The following is a 15,087-nucleotide window of genomic DNA, read 5'->3' on the forward strand; positions in this document are numbered from 1 at the left end:
ATCTGGTCCGGACTGAAGGACCTGACAACGATTACGGACATGTCGTCTACTGTCACTGCATATGATTCTCTCAACATTGAAAGAATGGTGGAGGATTATATGAGTGACTGCATCCAAGTAGGCACGTCACACAGTCCGTACTTATACTGGCAGGAAAAAGAGGCAATTTGGAGGCCCTTGCACAAACTGGCTTTATTCTACCTAAGTTGCCCTCCCACAAGTGTGTACTCCGAAAGAGTGTTTAGTGCCGCCGCTCACCTTGTCAGCAATCGGCGTACGAGGTTACATCCAGAAAATGTGGAGAAGATGATGTTCATTAAAATGAATTATAATCAATTCCTCCGCGGAGACATTGACCAGCAGCAATTGCCTCCACAAAGTACACAGGGAGCTGAGATGGTGGATTCCAGTGGGGACGAATTGATAATCTGTGAGGAGGGGGATGTACACGGTGATATATCGGAGGATGATGATGAGGTGGACATCTTGCCTCTGTAGAGCCAGTTTGTGCAAGGAGAGATTAATTGCTTCTTTTTTGGTGGGGGTCCAAACCAACCCGTCATATCAGTCACAGTCGTGTGGCAGACCCTGTCACTGAAATGATGGGTTGGTTAAAGTGTGCATGTCCTGTTTATACAACATAAGGGTGGGTGGGAGGGCCCAAGGACAATTCCATCTTGCACCTCTTTTTTCTTTAATTTTTCTTTGCGTCATGTGCTGTTTGGGGAGGGTTTTTTGGAAGGGACATCCTGCGTGACACTGCAGTGACACTCCTAGATGGGCCCGGTGTTTGTGTCGGCCACTAGGGTCGCTTATCTTACTCACACAGCTACCTCATTGCGCCTCTTTTTTTCTTTGCGTCATGTGCTGTTTGGGGAGGGTTTTTTGGAAGGGACATCCTGCGTGACACTGCAGTGACACTCCTAGATGGGCCCGGTGTTTGTGTCGGCCACTAGGGTCGCTTATCTTACTCACACAGCTACCTCATTGCGCCTCTTTTTTTCTTTGCGTCATGTGCTGTTTGGGGAGGGTTTTTTGGAAGGGACATCCTGCGTGACACTGCAGTGCCACTCCTAGATGGGCCCGGTGTTTGTGTCGGCCACTAGGGTCGCTTATCTTACTCACACAGCTACCTCATTGCGCCTCTTTTTTTCTTTGCGTCATGTGCTGTTTGGGGAGGGTTTTTTGGAAGGGACATCCTGCGTGACACTGCAGTGACACTCCTAGATGGGCCCGGTGTTTGTGTCGGCCACTAGGGTCGCTTATCTTACTCACACAGCTACCTCATTGCGCCTCTTTTTTTCTTTGCGTCATGTGCTGTTTGGGGAGGGTTTTTTGGAAGGGACATCCTGCGTGACACTGCAGTGCCACTCCTAGATGGGCCCGGTGTTTGTGTCGGCCACTAGGGTCGCTTATCTTACTCACACAGCTACCTCATTGCGCCTCTTTTTTTCTTTTCGTCATGTGCTGTTTGGGGAGGGTTTTTTGGAAGGGACATCCTGCGTGACACTGCAGTGACACTCCTAGATGGGCCAGGTGTTTGTGTCGGCCACTAGGGTCGCTTAGCTTAGTCATCCAGCGACCTCGGTGCAAATTTTAGGACAAAAAATAATATTGTGAGGTGTGAGGTATTCAGAATAGACTGAAAATGAGTGGAAATTATGGTTATTGAGGTTAATAATACTTTGGGATCAAAATGACCCCCAAATTCTATGATTTAAGCTGTTTTTTAGGTTTTTTGGAAAAAAACACCCGAATCCAAAACACACCCGAATCCGACAAAAAAAATTCGGTTAGGTTTTGCCAAAACGCGGTCGAACCCAAAACACAGCCGCGGAGCCGAACCCAAAACCAAAACACAAAACCCGAAAAATTTCCGGCGCTCATCTCTAGTCTAGTTTCCCTTCATTGAGAGGACCTTAGTTGTGTGGTGCGCGATGACGTCATCGCGCACCGCACAGCAAAGGTCCTCTCCATGAAGGGAAACTAGACGCTACAGTCTAGTTTCCCTTCATGTAGAGGACCTTTGCTGTGCGGTGTGCAATGACGTCATCGCGCACCGCACAGCATAGTGGCACAGACACTAGGGGTCATAATTGACCTCTAGTGTCTATGCTGTTCTATGGGAGAGACGTAATAACGTCTCTCCCATAGATCGAGGAGAGGAGAGGAGAAGAGCGGTGCCGCCGGCGGAGGAGGTCTGCAGCGGTCTGGATCAGGAACGGGGATGGTAAGTATACTTTTTTTTATTTTATTTTTTCTTTTAGCGTCGCTACAGGGGGCATAAATGGGGGCGTAACTGACCACGCCCCCATTTGAAGCCACGCCCCTATACTTTGCCCGGGGCGCCACAAGGCCAAGAACCGGCCCTGACTGTATCTCTCTTTTTCAACTTGAATCACTGTTTTTAAATTTCCGGCTGCTTGGTCCAAGTCAGCGAACAAGTCTGGCGGCACGTACTGTAATGTATAGTTAACAAACACCAAATAAACAAGTTTAAAGTGTAAAACAAAAAAAATCAAATATACATATATAATTTATTATATGTAATAGTCTGCAGCTTAAACGTGGTAATAATAAATTATTTACATGCATGGTACGGAAATGTGATACTCATGGCTGACAGGAGCCAATGGACATTGCAATATTGGAGGCTACCACCAGGTGGAGCCGTTGCATTCCAAACTGAGACAAGCCAGCTATAGTGTGTTTGTGGTTGCACATGCGCATATGAGACTGAGAGATGCCGGGGAGCAGAGTGCAGAGTGGGATGAGCTGCCGCAGGTCTGCTGTGAGATAGAAGAGACAAGGCAAAGTGTTATGGTTGTGTCTATGTTTCCTTCGTGATCAGGACCAGGAAGTGACACATACCTCCCAACTGTCCCGATTTTTGAGGTGGAGGGAGGCAGTTGGGAGGCTCCTGCACTCGCTGCTCTGCGCACAGCGACTATTCAGTGGAGACAGGAGGAGAGGGGACATGCCAGCAGCTCACAGAGCACTGGGCATGCCCCCTCAGTGATGGAAATGGGGGCGTGACTTGTGATTGCAGGCCCTCCCATGAGGGCACTCCCCCTTTCCATTGTCCACGCCCCCTTTTCACGCGCCAAGATGTCCCTCTTTCTACTAATTAAATGTTGGGAGGTATGATGACAGCACAAGAGGGCAGAAGAGAACTTCCACCCCTACTGCACCTTCATGATTTATCCATTCTCCATTTGTTTGAGGTTATTGTGTTTTATCTATGCACCATTGTACCCTCACGGGCTCGCTTCGCTCGCCACACTTCGGGCTCGGTGTCTCGCTCTGCTTCACTCGCCACAGATTACTATTCTAAATAGTTGGTGACATGGACCCAGGGGCTTATGGGAAAGGTCCTCTCCACAAAGGGTAACTAGACGCTACCAAAGTGTTATGGCCGAAGTGGTGAGGTTAAAAGCCACTGAGTACCTGCTAATGGTGCGTTGAGAGACCACAGCAGATGCATCAGCAGAAACTGAGAGCTGGAGACACTGTATCAACAATAGGAGCTGTAAAAGGAAGACATCACTTCTGAGCTGCAGCGCTACTGAGAACTGTTACACAGCTATTGTATGCGAATGTATGAGAGATACTGGGAATTATTGACAGATACGGAGAATCGGGCAGAGATACTGAAATCTGCTGTTATTATTATTATCCTTTATTTATAGGGCACCACAAGGGTTCCGCAGCGCCCAATTACAGAGTACATAAACAAATAATCAAACAGGAAAACAGCAACTTACAGTTGATGACAGTATAGGACAAGTACAGGGTAAATAAACATAGTTACATCAGCAGATGACACTGGAATAAGTATCAGGTAGCAGAAGACTGCTGGATTTGGTGCAGTTGAAGACTATTAAAATAAGAAAGGATAAGCACATGAGGGAAGAGGGCCCTGCTCGTGAGAGCTTACATTCTAAAGGGGAGGGGTAGACAGACAGGGGTGACACAGATGGGGTACACAGAAGGAGTAAAACAGAGAGTTAGGATGAGATTTGGAAGGGTTTGGTGAAGATGTGGGTTTTGAGAGCCCATTTGAAGTTTTGTAGAGAGGTTGAGAGTCTGAGGGGGAGAGGTAGGGAATTCCAGAGAAGTGGTGCAGCACGTGAAAAATCTTGGAGGTAGGAGTGGGAGGAAGTAATCCGTAGGCTTTATTTCAAGTACTGTATAATCCTGACTTGTGCAAGAGACAGTGGGGCAGATCGTGCCGCTATAGCACTTCCTGCTTCGCTTCATTACCGAGGTGAAGCAGGAAGGTACATCGACAAGATGCATTATAATCATGTCCTATGATATTTGTAATACTTACCCTCTGGAGTCCCATTATTTGTAAAACTTACCTTCCAGAGTCCCGCTGCGAAGCAGAAGCGCTGCAGAAATCACTGGGAAAATGGCACGGCAGCATTTCCCCGGTGTTTTGCGCATGCACAGTAGGAAATTTGCAGGGAAAATGGCTGCCGCGCCATATTCCCAGAGATCTGCACATGCGCTCTAGACTCTGGGACAGCACTGCCGCCAGCTAGAGAGGAAGTGGCCCTGATGGAGCCTGCGCACAGGCCTCCTACTCTATAGATACGCCCTTAAGCCTAACCCTAATATTTAATAATGCCGGCACTGTCACTCGATATTGTGGTGTCGACAAAACATAAGACATGTAAATCCTTATTGTTTGCCTGCTGTTACATGTTGCTTATCTTCAAAATAAAGAGATCTAAAAAAAAATGAATAAGACAGCTTCTTTAATATCATGAAAACTAAAAACATCATGAAATAAAAACAATTTAAAAAACTGCCAATAAAATTACCTTTCACTCATTTATCAAAAACTTCAAGTATTTCAAGGAGCAATGCATTTTCTGCTATGAAATATGGGAATATTGGATATCCGCTGAATATTTGCGTCTAACATTAAGGGGGACATTTACTAAGCAGTGATAAGAGCGGAAAAGTGAGCCAGTGGAGAAATTGCCCCATCAACCAATCAGCAGTTCTGTATAATTCTATAGTATGCAAATTATAGATGTTACTTCAGTACTGATTGGTTGATGGGCTAACTTCTCCACTGGCTCACTTCTCCGCTCTTATCACTGCTTAGTAAATGTCCCCCTAAGGCTCTTTGCTTGTGGCCTCATGCGTTTATTTTGTATTGCCGCAAAATTCCGGGACGGCTACTGCTACAGCCGGAAGCCAGGAGGGACACAACATACTAGGTGTATTGGGTCATAAGGCTTTGTGGTTTCCTGTGGTTACGTTGGGAGACAGTTGCCATAAATTGCTTGTTGTGCACTTTCCCGCAGATAAATAATACTTATTTAATCAGAAGTGATAAAGTGTTTTAGACAGAAAATAACAGTGAGGTTTGAAGCATTTCTAAAAATAGATCTTCATATGGATATTGTAATTCATCGAATAAATGTGCTTGTGTTGTAACCAGCAAATTCACATACTGTACGTAAACAGCCCCATTGTATATTGTATACTTAGGCTTGTGACATGTGATTCTATAGCTGTGATCACCGATCACTTGACAAACTACTCATCTGACCAGTAATGCTGTCTGTCACTGCTCGTAAACTGGGACCAGGGATAATGCTTGTGTAGAGCCATGGTATGAAATTCTGAAAGATGCAGTACAGGGATTTACATTGATAGAAAGGACACGCTGAGGGGCTGGTGAAGAGTGTTGAATCAGCCTAACCTAACCATATCTTTGTTGGTGACAATGCAAATAGTATTGAAGGGAAAGTATGCCTTTTTGCAGATGATACAAAGATATGCAACAGGGTAGACACACCGGGAGGGGTAAAACAAATGATTGATGACCTAGGTAGGCTTGAGAAATGGTCAGAACGTGGCAACAACAGTTTAATGCTAAAAAATGCAAAATCATGCACTTGGGTCTCAAAAACCCAAAGGCTAAATATAGTATCAAGGGTACTATAATGGAAACTACTGAGGAGGAGAGGGATTTAAGAGTCACTATTTCAAGTGACTTAAAGGCAGGAAAGCAATGCAACAAAGCAATGAGAAAGGCAAGTCAGATGCTTGGTTGCATAGGGAAAGGAATCAGTAGCAAGAAAAAAGAAGTAATAATGCCACTGTGTAGGTCATTGGTATGGCCCCATCTGGAATACTGTGTCCAGTTCTGGAGACCATATCTCCAGAAAGATATAAATACATTAGAGAGTGTACAAAGAAGGGCAACTAAAATGGTCCATGACCTACATCACAAAACTTACCTGGAAAGGCTAAAAGATCTTAACATGTACATTTTGGAGGAGAGAAGGGAAAGGGGGGGACGTGATACAAACTTTCAAGTATTAGAACTCGAGGACATACACTGAAACTGGAGGGAGGCAGGTTCAGGGGAAATTTAAGGAAAAATTACTTCACAGAAAGGGTAGTGGATAAGTGGAATAGCCTCCCATCAGAGGTGGTAGAGGCTAAGACTGTAGAGCAATTTAAACATGCTTGGGATACGAATATCCTTACAAAGAATTAAGGTTCAAAAAAGGTTGAGATTACCAAAAGGATTAAAAAAGGGGCAGACTAGATGGGCGAAGTGGTTCTTATCTGCCGTCAAATTCTATGTTTCTATGTTTCTATGTAACCCATGTATTGGCAAGGAGAGCACCTCAACCGAAACCAAGATGGCTACTGCTGCCATTGTTTTGGTGCACAAAATAAAGACAACAAAGGAATTAGCTAGTAAGTGAAATGCCAACCGAGCAAGAGAAATAGACACTTCCAGACCACTAATATAAAACTGGTCTCAGTTGCTGGTGCTCTCCGGAGTCATGGCTCCCGGTCACGGTCTCCTCTGCAGTCCAGCGATGTCTCACGGTCATTCCTCCAGCACTCCAGTACAGCCTCCTCCAAGGCGTCTCCATGCCGGCTCCGTTTGCTGTGCATCGGCATCTTGGTCCCGGTCATCTGACCGCAGATCAATAGGGTACCTAGTAGGGTAGAATAAGCCTAACCCATGTAATAGGGGGGAGAGCACCACAATATCCAATGACAATTGGTTGCCATGGGCAACTTCTCCACTGGTCTATTTCTCCCCTGTTTTCACTGCTTAATACATCAAGCCCTAAGAATTCCTAGAAATTCTTCCTTTATATTGTAAGTCTCTAAGAGGAGGAAATTATGAATAAATTATGCCAGATCAGCAATGTGAGGTATTAACTGTAAGGGACAGGAAATGGCAGAGGGTAAAATAATAAGGCACAACAGTCTACCGAAGTTGTAATAAAAATGGATCTCCTAGCCACCCAGGGTATTTTTGTTTTTTCTCTTCAAAGACTGGATTGCAAATATGCGTCATGAGACAGGGAAGGGCGAGAACTGTGTGGCAGTCAGGAGAGACGCAACGTGACTCATACATTACCGCCTCCATTTCTCTCAAATGCCCATCAAGTAGACACAGAAACCAAAATATCAAGGGGACAAATATGCAAAGAAATCCCCACAAGCTACACATGATTAAAAATAAATAATAGTTGATAACTGACAGCACTTTATACAAATGATAACTGCAATTGGATAATAAGCCTTATTCATTCCTGATTGCTGCTGTGCGTTTTCGCACAGCGGTGATCATGTCCTAACTGTGCATGCACCGCAATATTCACACGCGTCGGACAACAACAAAGGGCATCGCCGGTCAGCGACAAGATGGTGCGAAAAATCTCATCACACGGGCGTTCGCAAGGTGACTGACAAGAGATGGCTATTTGTGGGTGGTAACTGACCATTTATTGGGAGTGTCCAGAAAAACGCAGGCGTGCCCCAGCGTTTTCAGGGAGGGTGTCTGACGTCAGCACCGGCCCCGATCAGCCTGCTCTCATCGCACTATAGGAGTAAGTCCTGGGCTGTGCAGAGACTGCACACAGTGGATTTTTGCTGCTCGGCGTACACATGCGATCGCACACTTGCACGGCGAATTTACACTCCCTCTGGAGGCGGCGACTATCTGAACGCAGGACAGCAAAGTTAGCAGCTCAGCAATCGGGTCTGAGTCACCCCCCAAAGTTCTGTTTCACTGCTAAAATAAACAATTTGGGACAGATCACAATGACAAATATTGTGTATGAACAGGCCATACTGTATGTACAATACCACCGCCATAAATGTACAGAAATCTTAGGTGTGCTTGTCTAGAAAAAGATGCAATAATAAAATTCTTTCAGTAATTATCACTAGGGGAAAACGGACACCTTTTATTTGTTTCTTTTCGGTTTAGTTTTTTTTATCCAAGTTACCTATTATCTATGGGCATATAAACGCACCAGGGGGGTCATTCCGAGTTGATAGCTCGCTAGCTGTTTTTAGCAGCCGTGCAAACGCTAAGCCGCCGCCCTCTAAGAGTGTATCTTACCTTAGCAGAAGTGCGAACGAAAGGATCGCAGAGCGGCAGCAAAATAATTTTGTGCAGTTTCAGAGTAGCTTCAGACCTACTCCTAGCTTGTGATCACTTCAGACCATTCAGTTCCGGATTTGACGTCACAAACGCGCCCTGCGTTCGCCCAGCCACGCCTGCGTTTTTCCTGGCACGCCTACATTTTTTTGATCACTCCCTGAAAACGGTCAGTTGACACCCAGAAACGCCCACTTCATGTCAATCACTCTGCGGTCAGCAGTGCAACTGAAAAGCTTTGCTAGACTTCGGCTGTTGTGAAAGTACGTCACGCGTGCACATTGCGCCGCATACGCATGCGCAGAGTGCCTTTTTTTGCATCATCGCAGCGCAGCTAACATTTTCAGCTAGCGATCAACTCAGAATGACTCCCAAGGTGTGGTGATAATAACAATAATCAGATTATTTTACTTGGAGAAGAAAACTCAATCTACAGTATGTATAGTGCTAATTGTAGTATCTTACAATGTAAAAGAAAAGAGGGAATAAAAAGAAGGGGAATAGGAGACACAGAATGAGGGCTGGGCAGTGGGAAACTTACAATTTTATGTTTAGAAAATGGACAGGTAAGGGCTGAAATCTAAAGGTGGCCATACACTTATGCCACTTCTCCGAGGGAGAAGTCGTATAAGATTTCCCTTGAACCGCCCGGCAGCTTCCCTGGCGGCAGGATCATTTTTTTATCTGATGTATCGCATGCGATCCCAGCCATGCCTGTGGGATGTGATATATCTATATGTTGAAATATGGACAACAGACTATGGTTTCGTTTATATGCATGTAGTTACCGTACAGGGGCAGCAGATGGCGCTGTATAGTCACAGAGATGTAGTGTTTGTCTGTTGCATATGTTATGTACTTGTTTGTTTTACCTCACATGTGTTCTTTCTAGAAGAGTCTCTGAGGGAGAAGGAGATAAGCTGATGATACTGAAACCTGTTGTATTGATCCTGCTATTTCAGTACTATATAAACAAGATATACATCTCAAGTCTCGTTCTGTCTGTATACAAGGTAACTGCTGAGGTAATACTTTATCTAAGGCTCCCCACTGCACACCTATGGTATCGATCCACCGCACTATACCAACAGGTTATGGGCCCAGACTGGAGTCTGTACAAGATAAAGTTTTCAGGAGTGCATCCTAAGCAGCATCCAGATCACGAGTCGCACTGCAAGTCCCAGCAGGCGCAGACAGCAGACTGTGTAACGCACAAGAAACAACCCAGGAGAACCTTGGAAAGAAAACTGTGAGTAAAACAAGTTTAATACCACAGAAGAATAGAGAGATCTATACAAGGAAGGGTTATGGCAAATTACACAGATCTCAGACTAGCTGCTAGCAAGCTTTCTAATGAGAACTATCAAACATGGAAGTTTAAAGTAGAAATGCTATTAACCAGAGATGATTTATGGGATGTTATAAATGCAGACAGACCTGAAGGAGAGGATCAGCAGTGGATTAAGAAGGACAGACAGGCAAGAGCCACTATAAGTTTACTAGTGGAAGATGAACAGCTTATACACATAAGACAAGAGAGTACAGCTAAAGGCATGTGGTGTGCTTTGCAGAGAGTGCATGAAGGAGCAAGTTTGAACAGCAAACTATTCCTATTAAGAAAATTATATCAAATGAGATTTAATAAAGGCAAGACAATGCAAGAACACATCAGTGCACTACTAGAGATAACCATACAGCTCAGGTCAATGGGAGAAGAAATCAAAAGCAACCACATAGTAGCCATCCTCCTTTGCAGTTTACCAGATACATACAGTGCACTAATAAACGCACTAGAAATGAGACCCGAAGCAGAAATCACACTAGACTTTGTGAAGAACAGGCTCATAGAGGAGTATCAACGCAGAAAGGAGCTTACAGAGTGCAATACTGAAAGTGACACAGAGAAAGCACTTAAAATGGCGGACACTAAGCCACACACCAGGGAAACAAGAGCATGTTTCAGATGCAAGAAAGTGGGTCACCTGAAAAGAGATTGCACCATATGGAAGACAGAGCAGCATAAACCACCAGAAAGATTACACAAACAAAGAGTCAAAGCCACACTTACAGATACAGGAGCACACAATTGGAATGGAACATTTAAAGCGACAGTAACCCAATTATCAGAAAAGTGGTATGTAGACTCAGGAGCGACTAGTCACATGACAAATAACAAGGACTTCTTTACTGAACTTGATTTGAACCATAAAGAAACAATCTACCTAGCAGATGGAACAAATATCATTGCAGAAGGGAAAGGGAATGGTCAATTCCTATGCTCCAAGGGTAATGGCAGCTATACAGAAATACCCGTAACAGATGTGCTATATGTTCCCAAGCTTGAGGGAGCACTGCTATCAGTAAAGAACCTAGTAGAAAAAGGACTTACTGTAAAGTTTCAGAATAATAAGTGTTTTATCCAAAACGGAAGAGAAACACTAGCTACAGCCAGAATAAAAGAACATTTATACTGTCTGGATATTGCAGCACAGCAGGCAAAGCTGAGTACACAGAAACACGCTGACTGTATTCACAAGTGGCATAGAAGATTAGGACACAGACACCCAGATTGCATAAAGGAAATGCAGAAGAGAGACCTAGCCAGGGATCTCAAAGTGTCAGACTGTTCAGAAATGATGAAGTGTCAATGTTGCATAAAAGCGAAAGCGACAAGGATAACAATTCCTAAGAAAAGTGAAAACAGAGCTTCCAGACCACTAGACCTGGTACATAGTGATGTATGCGGACCTATGAAAACGCGAACCGTAGGAGACAAAAGGTATATGCTGACATTCATTGACGACTACTCCAGGTTCACAGTCACTTATCTAATAAAAAGTAAAGATGAAGTCTTTGAAAAGCTGCAAGACTATGTGAACATGACCAGAAACAGGTTCAAGAGGAATATGCTAACTCTTCGCAGCGACAATGGAGGCGAGTTCACAGGACAGAAAATAGAACGGTACTTAAGAGGACTCGGTATTGAGCATCAGAAGACAGTACCATATACACCAGAGCACAATGGCGTATCTGAGAGGAAAAACAGATCACTAACAGAAATGATAAGGTGCATGCTTACAGATTCAGGACTACCTGATAAATATTGGGGTGAAGCAGCAGCAACAGCCACCTATCTTCAAAACAGACTACTTTCCAAAGCAGTAAGGAAGACACCATATGAGCTGTGGCACGGTAAGAAACCCAGCTTAAAGCACATTAGAGTTTTTGGATGCAGAGCCTTCGTTTACATTCCTGCTGAAAAACGAAGCAAGTTGCAGAACCGAGCAGAAGAGGGAGTTCTAGTCGGCTATAGTGAACACTCAAAAGGCTACAGAATCTTAAATCCAAGAACTGGAAAAGTAGTTATAAGCAACAGTGTGACATTCATAGAAGAAACACGAGATGATGTCATAACTCCAGTAGACTCTACTGAAGAAGAAGAAAGCACCAAATTCAAAGAAACAGATGAAGTAGAGATCATTCAAGAAGTTGAAGTACAACACAAGACAAATACCAGCGACACTCATGAGAGTGCATCCGAGGGTGTGAGACGCTCTTCAAGAGAAAATAAGGGAAAAGCACCTACACGTTTATCTTACAAAGCAAAAGCCATTAACATACAAGAACCGGCATCATGGGAAGAAATTGCAAATTTTTCTGAAAGAGAAGCACAGAAATGGCTAGGAGCCGCAAAAGAAGAAATGGAATCAATGGAAGACAATCAGACATGGACATTGACCAGACTACCATTAGACAAAAAGGCCATAGGATGTAAATGGACGTTTAAGGTCAAGTATGATTCTGAAGGAAAAATAGAAAGATACAAGGCAAGACTTGTTGCTAAAGGATATTCACAGAAATTTGGAGAAGATTATGATGAAACGTTTGCTCCAGTTGTGAAGCACACTACCATTAGAACCTTACTCCTAACAGCAGCCATAAAGGGTATGAAAGTGAAACATTTCGATGTAAAGACGGCTTTCCTACATGGTGAACTAAAGGAAGATATATACATGGAACAACCACCAGGCTTCGTGGATTCTCAGAACCCAGATCACGTATGTAAACTGAACAAGAGTATATATGGTCTTAAACAAGCAGCAAGAGCATGGAATACAAAGATAAATGGAGTTCTGACAGAAAAGGGATTCATCAGAAGCAAAGCAGACCCATGTCTCTATACGAAGTTGATAGAGGAAAGATGGTTCTATGTATTAATTTACGTGGACGATTTGCTAGTTTGTTTCGAACAAGAAGGGGACGAAGTTGAATTGTTACAAGAACTAAACCGTCAGTTTGAAACAAAAGACCTCGGCCACATAACGCATTACTTGGGAATGCAAATCTCAAGAGAAGGTGATGGAACATTCACACTAAGTCAAGAAGTGGTATGGTTAATGCAACTACTATCAGACCTAGGAATGCCTCAAGAAGAACCTATCAAGATATATGAGGATAATCAAGGATGCCTTGCATTAGCGCAAACAGAAAGAGTGAACCCAAGAACCAAGCACATTGATGTCAAGCATCACTTCCTGAGGGATCTACAGGAACAAGGTCTTATAGAGTTGAACTATTGCCCAACAGAAGATATGACAGCTGATATCATGACTAAGCCTCTTACCAGAGAGAGACATTGGAGACTTACGTCAAAGATGGGTCTAACTGAAGAAACCCAGTCTGTTGAGAAGGGGTGTTGAAATATGGACAACAGACTATGGTTTCGTTTATATGCATGTAGTTACCGTACAGGGGCAGCAGATGGCGCTGTATAGTCACAGAGATGTAGTGTTTGTCTGTTGCATATGTTATGTACTTGTTTGTTTTACCTCACATGTGTTCTTTCTAGAAGAGTCTCTGAGGGAGAAGGAGATAAGCTGATGATACTGAAACCTGTTGTATTGATCCTGCTATTTCAGTACTATATAAACAAGATATACATCTCAAGTCTCGTTCTGTCTGTATACAAGGTAACTGCTGAGGTAATACTTTATCTAAGGCTCCCCACTGCACACCTATGGTATCGATCCATCGCACTATACCAACACTATAGTGCAGTACTTACGATCTAGGGGCTCCGATCCGATGCTCATGGGACCGCGCATCGGATCGGATCGAAGGTAACGCACATGCGATTTGCCAGTTTTCATCCAATTTATCGGCCAGAAACGTCGGAATCGGATGAAATCACACAAGTGTATGGGCACCTTAAGAGTTGTCAGGGTTTCCATGAAAAGCTTTTTAGCTACCTCCTAAAGACTGAGAAGCTGGATCAGTGTGTAGAGAAAGTTCCAGATAAGAGGTGCAGTTCTAGAGAAAACCTACAGTGTGAGGAGATAACTGTAGAAGTGCTGTATAACAAACCCTGGGACCCAGGGTCGTAACTAGGGGTGTGCTAGCGGTGCCACTGCCCAGCATACAGGACCTAGTGGGTGGCAGAGTAGCTGTCCCGTTGGCACCTGTATTTGGCTGGCCCGGGTTCTTGGACTGGCACCTTGCAGGCTGGAAAGCCACAGTATATCTGAATGGCTTGTCCTTATTACGCTCTAGGTTCTCAGCTTCGTCCTGCTCCTGTCTGATGTCACATATATAGGGCTGGCCTAGGGCACACAGGGGGTTATTCCGGTGTAGATGCAAATCTGTGGCGGTATGCATATGAGCCGCAGTGCGCACACGCAGCAAGTGATTCATGAGTGCGGCTGCAGCAAGATTTTAGTGAGTGACAGCAAGTCAGCTTTTTAGGATGGTAATGGGGAGTGGTCATGTGAACACAGGCGTGTCATGGCCGTTCGGGTGGCGTTTTCTGGGAGTGCATATATCAGCAGCTACAATCACACCTGCTACTGGAGAGGCTTGGTGAGTCCCGGGAGAGCAGCTCAGCTTGCGCTTCTTCAGAGGCACTCAGGCTCAGCGTGACAACCCGATGTGCCGCAATGTTACTGATGTTTCTGAATTGATGCTTTGCCGTACGCAAAAGATGGGGTCGCAGTGGGCGTCCTTTTGCACGGGTTAGCTTCTGCCCATATTAGCATATAATTACAGTTGCAGAGCCTCCAACGTGACCCGCCCCACTAGGTACAAAAAATGCTCTGTTTCTGGAGTTTCCTCTTAATTTATGATTTCCATCACCTGTGTTGAACTAATTAAATGATAAGAAAGCTGTTTCTTCACAGGTGATGGCAATAATAAATTAAGAGGGAAGTCCAGAAACAGAGCATTTTGTACCTAGTGGGGCGGGTCATGTTGGAGGGTATGCAGTTGCATACGGCAAATCATTGCAACAGAAGTAGCATACCTCCCAACATGACCCTCTCCAGTTGGGACAATATGCTCTACTTCTGAACTTTTCTCTTAATTTAAGATTGCCGGCACCTGTTTTGAACAGGTTAATGAATAAGGAAGGCGTTTTACCACAGGTGATGGCAATAATAAATTAAGAGGGAAGTCCAGGAGCAGACTATTCTGTCCCTCCTGGAGAGGGTCATTTTGGGAGGTATGGAAGTAGGAAGAACAACCGCACCTGAATGACCCCCATTATCTCCCTGCTGCGGCCTTGAACTTGCAATTAAGGGTGCAGCAAAGAGGTAGATGATTTTGCATATTAGAGTATTTTCAATTGTGCTATTAGTTGTTAGGGGAGCATCTGC

The 15,087-nt window shown here is 44.3% G+C and overlaps 1 long non-coding RNA gene across 1 annotated transcript in view; it reads left to right on the forward strand.

The window, feature by feature from the left end:
• The window catches only part of LOC134928801 (uncharacterized), a 495,132-nt gene that overhangs the window by 117,358 nt on the left and 362,687 nt on the right, over positions 1-15,087 (forward strand). The gene's annotated exons all lie outside the window — the stretch shown is intronic.

Source organism: Pseudophryne corroboree, chromosome 5, assembly GCF_028390025.1.
Source record: "Pseudophryne corroboree isolate aPseCor3 chromosome 5, aPseCor3.hap2, whole genome shotgun sequence".
NCBI classification, from domain to species: Eukaryota; Metazoa; Chordata; class Amphibia; order Anura; family Myobatrachidae; genus Pseudophryne; species Pseudophryne corroboree.